Raw genomic sequence first — 15,333 nt, 5'->3', positions numbered from 1 at the left:
GGGAGCCACTGGCCGGAAAAGTTGGAGTACCACTGCCCTATTCCCTCACGCGTGCACACACACCACCAGTGGTCACACACCACCAAGGGGCTGCATCCCCCGCTGCCTGTCTGGCAGTAACAAACTTGTCTTGCACACTCAGAGAGTATGCATTGAAGATGAGGACAGTTTACATTTTCCAATTATATTCTGTTTCATCAACACTTCTTCTAGTGGCCAGTGGAGGGAATGCTAGGGAGCTCAAAGGGATGGGGGCAGCTTACCTCATTCTCTGATGTCCAGTGCCATACAACCATGGCACTGGCACTGGACATCAGAGAATGAGGTAAGCTGCCCCCATCCCTTTCAGCTCCACTTACCTCCAATAATGTTGATGCTTAACTCTGCTATCATTGCCATAAATAAGCACTCCTCGTTCTTCTTCCTCACATTAAAGTGCAAGAAGATAATGGGCTTGGTCAACAGGCAGGTTGCAGAATGGGGGAAGTGGTGGGCAGGCACTGGGTTCAGGACATCCCCTGCCAACTTTCTGCTTTCTCCAGCTCATCATGACTGGGCTGGCCCTGATATTCTGTCACCCACCCATTATCCAGCAGTTGCCCACATGATGGAGATGCTCAAGAGATTGAGAGCCCAGTCCTGTTGCTGGGCACTGCTGCAGCACTGGTACTGGTGTTGTCAAAGCACTGTAAAATGCTTTCCAGCAGGCCTGCACCATCTCACAGGTGCCACATCTCACCTGACAGCTGCCAGTGTAGGTAAGGTTTGTGCCAGGCTACAGAGGGGCATGGAAATGGTGGCACGAGGGTGTTCTAGAAGCAAGGAAGGGGTGTTTTGGGGCAGTTCAGGTCCGGAAGGGGATGGGGATGGCGGAGCAGGCCTCCACCACATCCTAACCCCCATCCTGGTCCTACCGGCATTACATGGGACTACTCAGCTGGCGCAAATCCAGGTAGCCTGGTTGAGCAGAAGTACTGAGTACTACTGTACTCAATGGGAATTACTCTCCAGTAAGTGTATACAGGATTGCAGTTTATTAATGATGCAGGTTCATCTGTGCAGTGGCGTCACTAGGGTTCGCATCACCCAGTGCAGGAAGCCAGCACGTGACCCCCCATGCAGTGGGCGGGGCAACACCCCAGGTGGTGGGCATGGTGATGAACCATCACTCTTCCCCCACGGATTTTTTGGCTGTACCTTTCGATAGAACAAAGATAGAACAGATTCTGCATGAAATTACGCATTGATTGATAGAATATGATGGTATTATTCCTCCAAACTGTAATTTTAGTGATTTTGGTCACTAGTGGTGTCACACACACACCCAGGTGTCAACTTACTAACACCTTATTGCTGCAGTTCTCAAACTTTTAGCACTGGGACCCACTTTTTAAAATGACAATCTGTCCAAGACCCACCAGAAGTGATGTCATGGTGGAAGTGACATCATCAGACAAATTAAAATAAATAAGTATAAATAATTAAAGTAAAACACATAATTAAATAAGCAGAAGCCAACCCTGGTCCACCAAGTGAATTTCCTCTGTAGCCTGCCTGCAGTAACCGCCCCCCCTCCAAAATCTGTAAGGTTTTCAGCACTACCCAGTTCCCAGTTCAATTTAAGAGCTTCTGTTTAAACCAGATCACTGTTAGGACCCACCTGGCTTTGCAAGTCTCAAAAAGGTTCACCTTATCAGCTGAAGCCTCTGTTTTGATCCTTTTCAGTGGGGGGGGGGGCTCCCTTCTGGAGCACTTGTTTAGCTCCAAGTGCATAGGATCAGGACCATTCTGGTAGCCTTGCACTCTTCTTCACCTGATCTTCCACACCAGCCATGTTTGCTTACTCGTGAGTAAATATGACTGTGAGGCTTAGTTTTGCTTTCCATAGGGCGCAATACATTCATCTGCTTGGAGGGAGGAACTTCATACTCAGGTGTTTTGGGGGGCTGCATTCTTTGGATCAGGACCATTCAGGTGTTGTTGGATTCCTCTCAACCTGCCCTTTCTGACGGACTAAGGCAGGTTTGCCTATTTGCGAGTAAACGCGCAATACGGCTCACTTTCACTTTCCATAGGGATCCATGCATTTTTGTTCTCCAGTTTTGGGGGCATATCTTTTGATAGAAAGGAGATATTTCACTCTGGTTTTTTGCATTGACTTCCACGCGAAATTCTGCATCCAACAGTATATAACATGATGGGGTTACTCCTAACCACCGCAATTTTAGCATGTTAACCCCCAGTGCACGTCACCCCCATGCGTGTCACCTGGTGCGGCCCGCACCCCCCTAGCGACGCCACTGTCTGCGTAAATACTTTAGGGTGCAATCCTAACCTGCAGTTGCGCTGGCAGAACGACAGAAGCGCTGGTGCAACTGTAGGTATGCCGGCAGAGCGGCAGCATAAACATCTGGTGCACCACGGGTGCTGGCACAAACGCCCCCCGGGTGCTGCACCGGCGCAACTCGGGAGAAGTGCTGCGCCAACACAGGAAGCCCAGCACAAGGGCCATTCCAAGGGTGTGCTGGGGGCGTGCCAGGGCTGTGCTGCAGAGCGGAGCAGCAGCATATCCAAACCCCCATTCCCCAGGCAGACATGCCCCCCAGATGCCGACGGTTGCTCCACCAACGATGGAGGTGGTGCAGATTTGAGGAGACCCATAAAGGTCCATGCAAGGGCCTACAGTGGGGAAAACACTCAGCAGCCACAGACTGGCTCAACCACTGCCCCGTCCAAACAAGGTTAGGATATGGCCCAACCCCAGCAACCAATCCCAATGCACCTGCCTCCCCATAAAAGCCCCACCCCAGGGCCTACACTCCCTCAGAGAACAGGGTGTGTGGCCTGGGGATATGTCACCCTGGCCTCTTGGGGGGGGACTTAGGTGGTGGGGAGCACTCTTTGCATACACAAACACCCCACCCAGGCACATACCATATTTGTCTGTCTGTTCAGTCCTTCTCTCTTTGCAGGTTTGCTCCAACAGACCCTCCAGCCAGGTAAGTGGGCGCCATGGATGGGAGCTGCAAGGCCCGGCCATACTTGGGCCCCCTTAGGCCAAGGGAGGCCAGCTCTGCCAGCCAACCAAACGCCTTGGCCAGGGGCGGGGGGGTTGGCCTGTCGTTGTGAAGGAGGGACACAGGTTGCATGCCCAAGCAAGGGCCATCGCGCCACCCTGCCATGCTGACAAGCAATGCCCCACCAGCGTGCCAGCAACGATGGACACCCGTGAAGCGACCGTAGTGCGCCCTCCGCCCCTTGGTGCGATGACGTCATTGTTGCACGCTGAATGGACACTGGAGGAAGATGGCAGAGCACCTGACACACCACAGGGCCTGGACGCCCAAGGCAGCCAGTGTGCTTGTCAGCACTGTCTCCAGGAGACCCCATCTCCCCACCCTGATAGCCAGCACCACAGCCCCCAACAGGGCAGCGTGGCAGGCGATTGGGCATGCCATGGAATGGGCACAGCTGCCACCGAGCTGCCATGCATCCCTTTGTCTCCATCAGGTATCACCACAGGCTCTGGGGCAGCACTGCATGGGTGCGGAGGGTGGTGCCAGGGCATGCTAGGACTGACTCCTTGCCCATTCCTGGCCTGCAGATGCATCCTTCCCCCAGGGGCATGTGGAGACCCCTGCCCTCATGGAGATTGACTGGCCATGGCTGCTGGACACCCCCATCACCTCAGCTGAAGCAGGCACTGTCGCCCAGGCGGAGGGGGGGCATCATTGCCCAGGCGGGGGAGGGGGCTGTCACCCAGGAGGAGGAGGGGGCTGTTGCCCAGGCAGGGGAGGGCATTGTTGCCCTGGATCCTGCTGAAAGGGCAGCGGAGGGCGCAGCTGTGGATCCTGCCCTCCTCCCTGGGGAGCGTACCATCCGTCCCCAGGCCAGCCCCAGGACAGTGATGGGCATGTGGGGCTAGGTGGAGCACGCATGCATGTAGGCCAGACACATGTGGCAGTCAACTATGGATGCCAGCCATGAAGGGCACATTACCCTGCTTGCTTCCCTGGAGAGGCTGGGGCAGACCAATGAGGAGCTGGTCCAGGGAGTGAATACCATGTCAGGGCACATGGTGGATCTGCTAGGAGCTAGGCGGGAGGACAATCGCCTCCTCCTCACGATCCATGGGGGGACAGCCACACAAGCTGCTGAGGCAGCTGCTGCCTTGCCATGCCATCCCCGTGGGCGGCAGTGTGCACATGCCCAGGAGCAGCAGCCCGAGGAGGCCCAGGAGCGGCAGCCTACATGAGCCCGCAATGGCAACCTGGTGCTGCATCCCCGCCGGCCCTGTGATGCAAGCTTATGAGGCGCCCTGTCAGCTGCCAGCCCCAACACAGGTTCTGACATGGAGGCGGCAGTGACAGAAGCCCTGGCGAGCTAATGCCATTACCATCTCCTTTGGGTGCCCAGAAGTCCAAGGTGTCCTGCTGGGGTGTGGTGGGAGCGGGAGGTGGGCTCTCTGACTGTCCATGCCACACTCCTGCCCTCCTCCTGGCTGTGGTACGACTGGGTGTGAGGGACGCTCGGGCTCGGTTGCCTGGCAGGTGCTGCACAGGCGCGTCCCAGACACTGTGCTGGCGCCGTCCCATTCCCTATGTGCCTTTCCCCTCCATCTCCTTTGGTGTTTACGCCAGCCAACTGCTCCAGCACCTTTAGATGCAGCACAACTGTAGCCTCTGGATATGGCCTACACTGTGCCAGCACACCTAGGCCACTGCCTTTGGGGTAAGTTAGGATTGCACCCTTAGATAATTTTTTCACCCTGCCCTATTTCTCTCCAAACTGATAATGTACATATGACCTGCAGATACTACACTGCTAACTTTCATTAATATGCAAGTGGAGCTCTAGACTCCATTTGGAGCTCTAAAGGTAATATCATTGCTGAAAATCTGGAAAATACTGTTTTATCATGGTAATTTAAAATGCCAATTGTTTCCCAGCAAAGGCATGATTTGCTGCTTCGTTTGGCCATAAGTGCAAAAGAATTACTGGTGCTAATTCAGTTTTAATGGCTGATGAAAGACTTGGAAACATGGCCTGGCCACAAATTCCAAAGCTTCCAAAGTCTTTTGAACTGGTTGAGTGATGAAAAGATATCTCCAAAACAGAACAGAACAACCCAGCAACCTTATGAAGATGCAGATGATATATTTGATTATACAAGTTTCTATTTTTTTCTTTGTTATTTTACATGAAGAATAATGCATGTGAAAATATGAAACTTGATGGGGGTAGAAGAAAAAAGTACATCTGAAGGAGAAGATTTAACTATCTTCTGATTGCTCTCTGTATTAAAAAAGCATTCTTTTGGTGAGTAAGCTATAACAATTTGACCTGTTTTGGTTTATTATATTTTTGTACCAAGAAGTCACTTTCTGTGCTCTCTGAAAGTCTCTGAAAGATTGTACAAGCTTCCCTCACAATTAACCTCCAACTGTATTAGTCTAGTATCGAAGAATGATCGGAAAAGCTATGTTAATACTAAGCTGGAACAAGCCAGCTCAGATCTTTAAAAACCCACATTCCACATGGCTGATGCAATTTATTAATCTAGGCAGGATGATTATTTTTGTGAAACCCGCAAGAACTGAAAACCATTTAACAACAGTTGATCAATGGCCACTTGCTGAGAGATTAGCTATGTATGTTAAACATTTTTCAGAATGCATCCCATGATGATCAACGCTGTGTGTGCACTGGTGCTCCAGTACTTACCCAAATTTTAACGAACTTGGGTCAAGGATAGCGACGACTGCCATCAATGTCTAACAGAAAAAAATTTTTAAACCCCTACAGAGCATCATCTGAGTATGATTCTATTACTTCAGGAACTTGAGCATGTTCACATAGAATGGACAGGGACGGATTATCCCATACATTTCTGGAAGCATGCAGAATTGGAAACATAACTCACAGCCCAATCCTATCCTGGCCAGCCCATAGCATGTAGAGATTCTGGCACAACTCCACTGCATGCTGTGGACCAGCCAGGGACCAGACAGCAGATAAGCAAAAAATGCGATGGGCAGGGATGTCATACATTATTATTATTATTATTATTATTATTATTATTATTAACAGTATTTATATACCACTTTTCAACAAAAGTTCACAAAGCGATTTACAGAGAAAAATCAAATAGGTAATGGCTCCCTGTCCCAAAAGGGCTCACAATCTAAAAGATGCAACAGCCACTAGAAAAGACACTGCTGGGGTGAGGAGGGCGAATTACTCTCCCCCTGCTAAATAAAAGAGGAGCACCCACTTGAAAAAGTGCCTCTTACCCAATTAGCAAGGGTATACATAAGGAAGCTCTTTATCCAGCATGATAATCGGACTCTCCCAGCACCACCAGAAGCTGCTCTTAGCTGCCAAGCTGTGAAGTGACGAATCAGCAGAAGTGCCACTTCTGTCCAAGCACTGGGATGAAGAGATGGAAAGAGGCTTCAGAAAGTGAGGGATAGTACTGGAAGAGAGACAAACTAAGAGGGGTGAGAAAAGGAGAACAGATAAAATGTCAAGGCACTGGGAGAGTCTAATTATCATGCTGGTTGCCCTTTCAGCAGCACCACTACTGCCAAGGCATCACTTTGCAGAGCACCTTTTAGCTGCTGAGCTACAAAGTGACACCTCAGCAGAAGCAGCAGTGCTGAAAGAGCGGCCTGTGTGATAATTGGGCTCTGCCATATCTTGCAAATATTATCAAGATTTGCATATTTTCTCTTCTGTAATTTGCAGCTACTGAGCTCCTAGATGAGAAAAAGTGCTTTTTTCTGGCCATCATCTGGTTAATGACACCACTTCCTGCTTAATGACATCACTTCCGGCCCTTAGCAGGTGCCACAAATGCTATTTGGCCTGCTGTATGAAATGAATTTGAAACCCCTGGGCTACAGCAGTCTCTTCTTTCTCTTCCAGTTCAGGAAGAGGGAGGAGGAGGCATAGAGGTAAGGGAGAAGATGGACTAGCATATTCTACCAATCTGCTGCCTGAGAAAACCACCTCAGTCAACCTCCTGGATAGGCTGGCCCTAGCACCCAGGATTCTACATCACTGGAATAGAATCTCCCTGGGGAGCAGATTTGCCTCTTCAGGCAAACACCATCCTCAGGGGCAGCAGAAAGATGGATTGAGCATGACAGCAACATCAGGCATGCTTCCAAATGTGCTGTAAGTGTAGATAGTGTCTGAACATCTGAAGAGGAGCTAATGCGGTGATTCCCAAACTGTACATTGTGGCTAACTCGCAGAGACACCATGGAGTGTCCCCGACGGCCTCTTCTTTCTAGCTCTCCTGGGTGACACCATCCTGGATTGTGTGAGATCTTGCGTGATCCAAGATAATGGCGCCTGGGAGAGCCAGGAGATGAGGCCACTGAAAGAAAGGCACTGTGACCATGTAAGATTGGGAACCGCTGGGCGTAAATGTTTTACGTATATGAAGGAAATTTTAAGATAGAGCACCAGTCAATCTACCCTGAGATGTGAGTGAAAATGTGTTATCCAAATATGTATTAATATTATTATAAAAATGTATTATGTTTACACATACCATGGCAAAAGACATGCAAGGCTACAGTGGGATTCTTTTAATATACACAAGTTGTTGCACATATCATCTGTATGGGAAGCCTGCCTACAAAGTGACTAACTCTAATCCTCTCCTGCGCTTCTCGTGATAGATTATGGTACGTTCAATGTAAAGAAGTCCAACAAAATGACAGACTTGGTTAAGCTTCAAATAAAAATTTGAAAGTAAAACATCCAATGTTGATGGCTTAAATCCCACTCCGCATGACGGATACTGAACCACAGTGTTTTATTTATGTGTGAACATGATGAAAGAAGCAAGAAGCCAACAGTGATGTAGCAAAATTCTAAATAATTAATATTATAGGAGCCATGTGTAGACTACACTAACTCTAATAATAAACCACGCTAATCTCTAGATTAGCAAAGACGACATCAGGTAATAGCATTGGCCGATTTTATTTCTCTATGCCAGTGTTTCTCAAACTGTGGGTTGGGACCGACTAGGTGGGTCGCGAGCGCATTTCAGGTGTGTCCCCATTCATTTCAATATTTTAGTTTTAATATATTAGACTGCTATGTGACTGCATTTAGGGAAATGTTACAGATCTGTACTTTTAACAGATTACTGTGTATATACTTTTAACAATGAAAGTCACACCTGGGTAAGTGTGGCTAGGATTCCAGCCTAGGATTGTTAAAAATTTTCCTGCTTGATGATGTCACTTCTGGTCATGACATCACTTACGGTGAGTCCTGACAGATTCTCATTCTAAAAAGTGGGTCCCAACACTAAACACTTGAGAACCACTGCTCTATGCTATATTACATACATTTTTCTATTTCTTTTTTTACAGATAAAGAAGTAGTACTGAGGAGAAAATTGATCAAAAGTTTGAAGAACTGATTCTTCAGTGTGATACTATGATGATCTGTGCTACTGGGAATGGAGCCATAACTCAGTGGTAGAGTGCATGTTTGTCATGCATTTCCAGGTGAGACTAGGGGAGGCACTTTGCAACCCTGAAGAGAGCAACTGCCAGTCAGCAGAGACAATTCTGAGTGAAGTGGCCCAAGAGTCTGACACCTTCGTATGTCCAAAGGGCATAAAACTTGATTCATCTTGCATGTCTTAAATATCCAAGGCCCCAATCCTATCCAACTTTCTAGCGCTGATACAGCCATGCCAACAGGGCGTGAGCCTCATTCTGCACGGGGGCCTCCTCAAGGTAAGAGAACATCTGTTGCTTATATCTGCTCCTTTTCCAGTGCTGATTGCAGCTGTTGAAAGTATGGAGACCCCTGGTTTACATGGTCATTTTCTTGGTCAGGATCAGCCCAAGACTTTCCAATACATGGGGCTGCTCCCCCTTACCCAGTGATGTAGCATTCTCTGCACTCTCCAAAAGTTTTAGCTCGACATTCCCTTCCTTTCTGGCCCCCTTTTTGTTTACCAATACAGGAAGTGGAAGGAGAAGGGAGGCAAGTAGGCAAACAGAGATGGGTGCCCCATGAATCTGCTACTTGAGGTGATTGCTTCAGCAAACCTCATGAGTGGGCCAGCCCTGCTTTTGGTATAAGGCTTTTTTGCCCTATTTTGACCTTTTTGTTCGTTGATGCATTTAAGGGATTAATCAGAGGCTGAAGAGAGTTGAGGGACATCTATTTGATGCCTTAGTAATGTGAGGAAATTTGTGTGCACCTCTCTGTAATCCTGGGATATGTGTTCCCATCAATTGTTATTTCTTGAAGGACTCCCACATTTAGATCCACAGAATTACACAGAAGTTTATGACTAACAAGAGTGGGTGGATTGGATACAGATACATGCGCAGATACAGTTGATTTTAAGAACAAATGTGCGAATGAAATCTGAAGGATTTTTGTTGGGGATGATAGATGACTATGTGGAAAAAGATTTGAAATTCTATTTTTGGTATTTGATAAGAGTGTCTAGAATACTTTATGCGCAATATTGGAAAACTACAGAAATTCCATCAATTGAAGAATGGTGGATGAAAATTATGGACTTTGCAGAAATGGATAAATGGACTACCTTACTCAGAGAAATAAACAGATAATTTTATGAAGAAATAGAAACCAACTATTGACTTTCTGCATGAAAGAGAGAGAGAATGAGTTTATAAGTTGTGGATTTGAAGACTAGCTTGAAAAGAATAGAGAACATTAATCTGAAATAATAATCTCAAATGGAATACTTATGATGAGAAGATCAAAGGAGATGTAACATATATATGGATGGAAATTTAGAGAATTAAGATATAAAGCTGTAAGTAATTAGAATATTCAACTTTGTGCTACATTATTAGAGGTATTTTTGTATTTTTAATGTATCTTTAATGTTCTTGACTTGTTTTCTTCTTCCTTTAGTGCAGTGTTTCTCAAACTGTGAGTTGGGACCCAGCAGGTGGGTCATGAGCCATTTTCAGGTGGGTTCCCATTCATTTTAATATTTTATTTTTAATCTACTAGACTTGATGCTACCATGGTATGTGACTGTATTTGGACTGTACTTTTAATAGGCTACTCTGTATATGGTTTTAACAATGAAAGTAAATGGGACTTACTCCTGGGTAAGTGTGGGTAGGATTGCAGCCTAAGATTGTTAAAGATTTTCCTGCTTGATGATGTCACTTCCAGCCATGACATCACTTCTGGTGGGTCCTGACAGATTTTCCTTCTAAAAAGTCAGTCCTGGTGTTAAATGTGTGAGAACTACTGCTTTAGTGTGTTTTTCTTGTACTTTTTCTTTTAGTATTATAAATAAATGAATTTAATTGTTATTTCTTGAAGGATTCCCACGTATAGTTCCACAGAAAATTTAGTTCCTCAGAATTTTACAGAAGCTTATGACTAACAAGAGTGGGTGGCTAAAAGATCCTGCAATTCCTTCTCTAGTAAACATAAAATAACAATCACACAAACTGAGTAAACCAGCTCTAAAATATGCAGAATGAGCTATAGCATTATTTAGGGCGTAATCCTAACCCTTTATGTCAGTGCTTTCCAGCACTGACATAAGGGAAATGCAGCTCTGAGGTAAACGAACAAACATTCCCTTACTTTGAGGAGGCCTCCCTGAGTGACACCCAACTGCAGGATGCAGCACATGTTCCATTGGCACCTCTATGCCAGTGCTGGAAAGCACTGACATAAGGGGTTAGGATTGCGCCCTTAGTTATTTAAATGTATATCCCATACTCCATCAAGGAATTCAAGGCCATTAGCCAATAGCCATCCAGACATTTATCAGACCTAGACCTGCTTAGCTTAATCAAAGTGGTTGTTTCATGTGCTCTCCGACCCTGAACTGGTGTTGCCAACATCTTTTCTTTTCCAGCACGTGTGCAGTCTGTCCTAACTCCATTTTGGATGCTAGTTGATAATCTTAGGAGCTTACCAAGACCTTGCCCTGGAAGGAGATAGGTGATGCTGAAGTCTTGGAGGATGTCAGGTGCCATCAGTTTTGGAGAATGTCAGGCGATGTAAGGGTCATTAACAGGTAGGAAGGCTGTAGTGCTACAGGGCTTCCATGTGTCTCCTTTTCTCATGCAAAAACTGGAAGTAACTGCTGATAGGAGATAAGGCTGTTTACACAGCCACAGAGGACACAGGAGGGCATTGTGAGCCTTCAGGAGCCTGCAAGATGCCAGTTTTGCCCCTCAGGGAAAAAGTCCATTGGTAGCAACAGAGTTGTGATTGCTGCAGCACTGTTGCTGCCCCCCTCTCCGCCCCTTCCTGCCCACGCAAACACTTACCTTGCTCCCAACTCCCCTGTAGAAGTTTAGGAACCACTGCTCTAACGTCTTGCAAACTTGGGTGCTCCATCCTGACATAATTTTGCTGCAAGCACAAGTCCTACTGCATAATAAATTTTCATCTGCCCAGTGACCAGGTCACTTGAACAGGATTTTCAGATTCCTTCCCCAGGAAGTCTCTTCCATCAAATGGCCTGAGCATGGGTTCAGAATACACCCTTTGACTCTCAGGAACCTCTCTACTTGGGGTGCAATCAAAGCTTTGTATCCACCTGAAAGAACATACTGCAGGCCCTCGCCCACAAGTTGATCTCACGGATAAGTCGAGGGCAGGTTTTGAAGCAAGAGTCATAGAATTATCTATGACCCTTGGATAAGTCGGGGTCATAAACTTAGGGGGGTGTCTGATTATAGTTTTGTCTGATTTTACCCTAGGCCAGATCCTGTAATCTACCAGTAATTGTTACCTAAGAACTGACAGTCTCTATTAAAAATATAGTAAGAGATCATAAAATTCATTTTTATTCATAAACTTTTAAATTCTGTTCTTCACCATCCTTTTGTAAACACTATCAGAGAGTAACTGCACTGTAGTGCAGTTACATACTAATAGAACAGTGGTTCCCAACCTGGGGTTCATGTACCACCAGGGGCACTCAACAGGACCTTTAGGGGTACTTGAAAGAGAATGGAATAATGGCAGTGCTCTAGAATGCCTTGCAGGGCCAGCAAGGCGGGAAGGGAGGTAGCTAGTTGACTATGAAAGCCCCACCAATAGCTAATTTTTGGTGATCAATTCATGTATGAACCAGTGATTGAAAACCAGCACAGGAAAAAAAATGAAAACATTAAAAAAGTGATCTATCACTCAGAATTTCTCAGGACACTTCTGGTGTGAAACAGTGCAAAGGCAGATTCTTCTGCTCTTCAAAGAGAAAATATAAAAACATGAAGTCTGGGCTTCCATATGGAGGAGATGAGGGCTTGTATTATTGCAAACATTTTGCTAATGAGAAGGGTACAATTTATGGAAACGGGCTGCCAAAGGATATGCAAGTGAAAAAGGTTGGGAACCACTGCAGGAGATCCATGAATCAAATCCACTTTTAAGGTGTCTGGTGTGTTAAGCCAGAAGCTCTACATATAACATAGAACTTAGAACTCAACTGGGAGTGTGCAATTCAATTCACAGCAGAGACAAACAACAGCAAATGGCTGTGACCAAGTGCAGCTGCACATAGCTGAAACCCTATTTACTCAGAAGCAGACCCATTGTTTTCCCTGGGTGTTATTCGTAAGTAATGGTGCTCTGAATTGTATTGACATTTGATGGGAGTGTTTCCACTTTCAGGGAAGGTGCATCCTGCAGCTGAAACAAGCCCACCCTCACCTGGTCTGAGGGCTGTTTCCTCCTCTTGATTTACAGCAGGATCAAGGCTGTAGGGGGGGGGGGTTCACTCTTACAGAAGTGGGGTGATTGTGGGGAGCCAGTTCAGCTCTGCTCTCTATCTTGGGGAGATGTGCGAATGGAAACTGCTCTCTGCTGCTCTAATCAGTTTCTTGGTCAGTTTCTCTGATCCCATGGCTTGTAAATAGGGGGCAGAGAAAGAGGGACAGTGGGGAAGGGAGAGGGGGCACAGCTGGCAAGGAGAAAGGGGAGAAAACAGTTCAACAGAGTGAAGGCTGGTGGATGGAAGAGAGGGGTTGGGGCTGAAGTGCAGAGAGAAGTAGGCAGTGCAGGAGTGGGGGAGGGAGGCTCCCCTCCTCCCTCTCACTCGGAAGAAGCAGATGCAGAGCTGTAGACTCTGCATGAAGAAGCAGCCCTCTCTCCCCATCTTCAAGCTAACAACAACAACAACAACTTTATTTTTACCCTCTCCCCGAAGGGATTCAAGGCAGCTTACAACAGGTTAAAACAGATTAAAAACATAATTTAAAAATAGATAAAAGCATATTAACACATATCATAAAAACAGTAGTCAGATAAAAAGTAGTAAAAAGGTAAAAAGAGCATAGAGCAGCAGCAAGTCATAAAAGAATCAGGCCTGTAAAAAATTAAAAGATGTTGAAAAGATGTTAAAAAGGCCGAGAACTCAGAAGACTTGTTTAAACAGAAGGGTCTTCAGGCCTCGCCGAAAAGTCTCAAGAGAGGGAACCATTCTTAAGTCAAGGGGAAGGGAATTCCACAACGTTGGTGCCACTACTGAGAAGGTCCTGTTTCTAGCCGCCGCCCCACGTACCTCCTTAGGCGGCGGCACTTGTAAAAAGGCCTTCTCTGATGACCTAAGAGGACGAGCCGGACTGTACGGAAGTAGGCGATCTCTAAGATACCCTGGCCCAGAGCAGTATAGGGCTTTAAAGGTCAAAACCAGCACTTTGAATTGGGCCCAATCCTACTACATCCAGCTACAATCCTTTCCTGGGAGTAAGCTCCATTGATAATAATGGCACTTACTTCTGAGTAGGCATGCACAGGCTTGGGCTCAGAGGCTGCCATCCTATGCACACTTTCCTGGGAGTAAGCCCCATTGACAATAATGGAACTTACTTCTGAGTAGGCATGCACAGGCTTGGGCTCAGAGGCTGCCATCCTATGCGCACTTTCCTGGGAGTAAGCCCCATTGAGGATACGCATGGGACGCTCCAGGCTCCTGCTCCCTCGCTCCCCTTTCCTGTCCTTGCGAAGACTAGCAGGGGCAGAGGAGGAGGCAGTCAGATCTGAGGAGACCAGGCTGAGCGGATCGGACTGCAATGCCTAGGAGCAGCGAGGAGGAGGGAGCGGCAGGCAAGCCGAGCAGCTCCATCAGGCTCCCTGCTTGAGGTGTGGAGTCTTCCGTGCTTCCTAAGCCTGCGGTGGGGGAGCGGGTGGCGCGTCACCTTCGCCAGCAGCACCACTGCTGCTCCACAGCGTGCCTGAAACAGCCCTGACCCCGAGTGGCCCCGCAGATAAGGCGAAGGGTAGATTCAGGAGCTATCTGTTGGGACAAATTTATCACCCTATAGGCGAGTATCTACTGTACTTTAACCCAGTTAAGTCCTGGAAGTTCCTAGATACACATGCAGGAGATGCTCCAGATACTGTTGTCCACAGATGAATTGTTTTCTTTGTGCAAAGTCCTACAGCCACTCCTGCTCTGGAAGCAGAATTTTGTCACCATCCCATCAGAGAATGTGTCCAGGCCGAGCATTTTCATCACTTTCTGAGGATGTCCATGCTGCCTGTACAAGGCTTCTTTCCCTAGAAACTGAATCCATTTTAGGTCATCCTGCTTTCTGCCAAGGTGTTCATGCCGCAGTGCGTTTTGACAGTCTCTTTCCCATAGAGACTCCCTCCATTTTGTGGAGCTTTCTATCCTGTGAAAGCCTCCATGTTATCCATGTTTGTCCTGCACTTCGGAAGTCTCTTCCTCTAGTACCTGCCCTCACCCCCAGAGGAGATACCTTCCTTGTTCAAAGAAATGCCTTTTTGCTGCATGTTTCTTTCTTCTAGATCAGGGGTCTTTAGACCCCAGCCCGGGGGCCGGATGCGGCCCACGGAGAGCTTCTATCTGGCCTGCGGCCAGCCTGTGATCCCCTAAGAGCCTCTGGCCCAGCTGACCAAACACAACCAGAGTTGTGCTTGTGGGGTGGGGGAATGAGGGTCCATTTAAGTGTGTGCACTTTATTTCTTGGGCTGTGTTGGTGCTTGGAGAAATCCTGGACATTTGAGCCAATTCATTCATTTCAGTCATTCATCTAAGTCCCATCTCTAATGTATTTATTTAAATTTTATATTTAATTTTTTTTTTCCAGCCCGCAACACTGTGCCAGGTATTTGATGTGGCACTTTGGCCAAAAAGTTTAGAGACCGCTATCCTAGATAATGAGGCCAAGCAGCCCAACCCCCTGCTGAATAGACAGACAAGACTGGTAATTTCTTCTACCTCTTCCTTTGAGCCTCATAAGTATGCTCCCTCCCTTCAAAAGCCTCCATTCCATTGTGTGTGTTTTTGAAGCCTCCTGCTAATTCTTTCAC

This window comes from Tiliqua scincoides, chromosome 1, assembly GCF_035046505.1.
Source record: "Tiliqua scincoides isolate rTilSci1 chromosome 1, rTilSci1.hap2, whole genome shotgun sequence".
In the NCBI taxonomy this organism is placed as follows: Eukaryota; Metazoa; Chordata; class Lepidosauria; order Squamata; family Scincidae; genus Tiliqua; species Tiliqua scincoides.
This window is presented reverse-complemented; position numbering follows the sequence as displayed.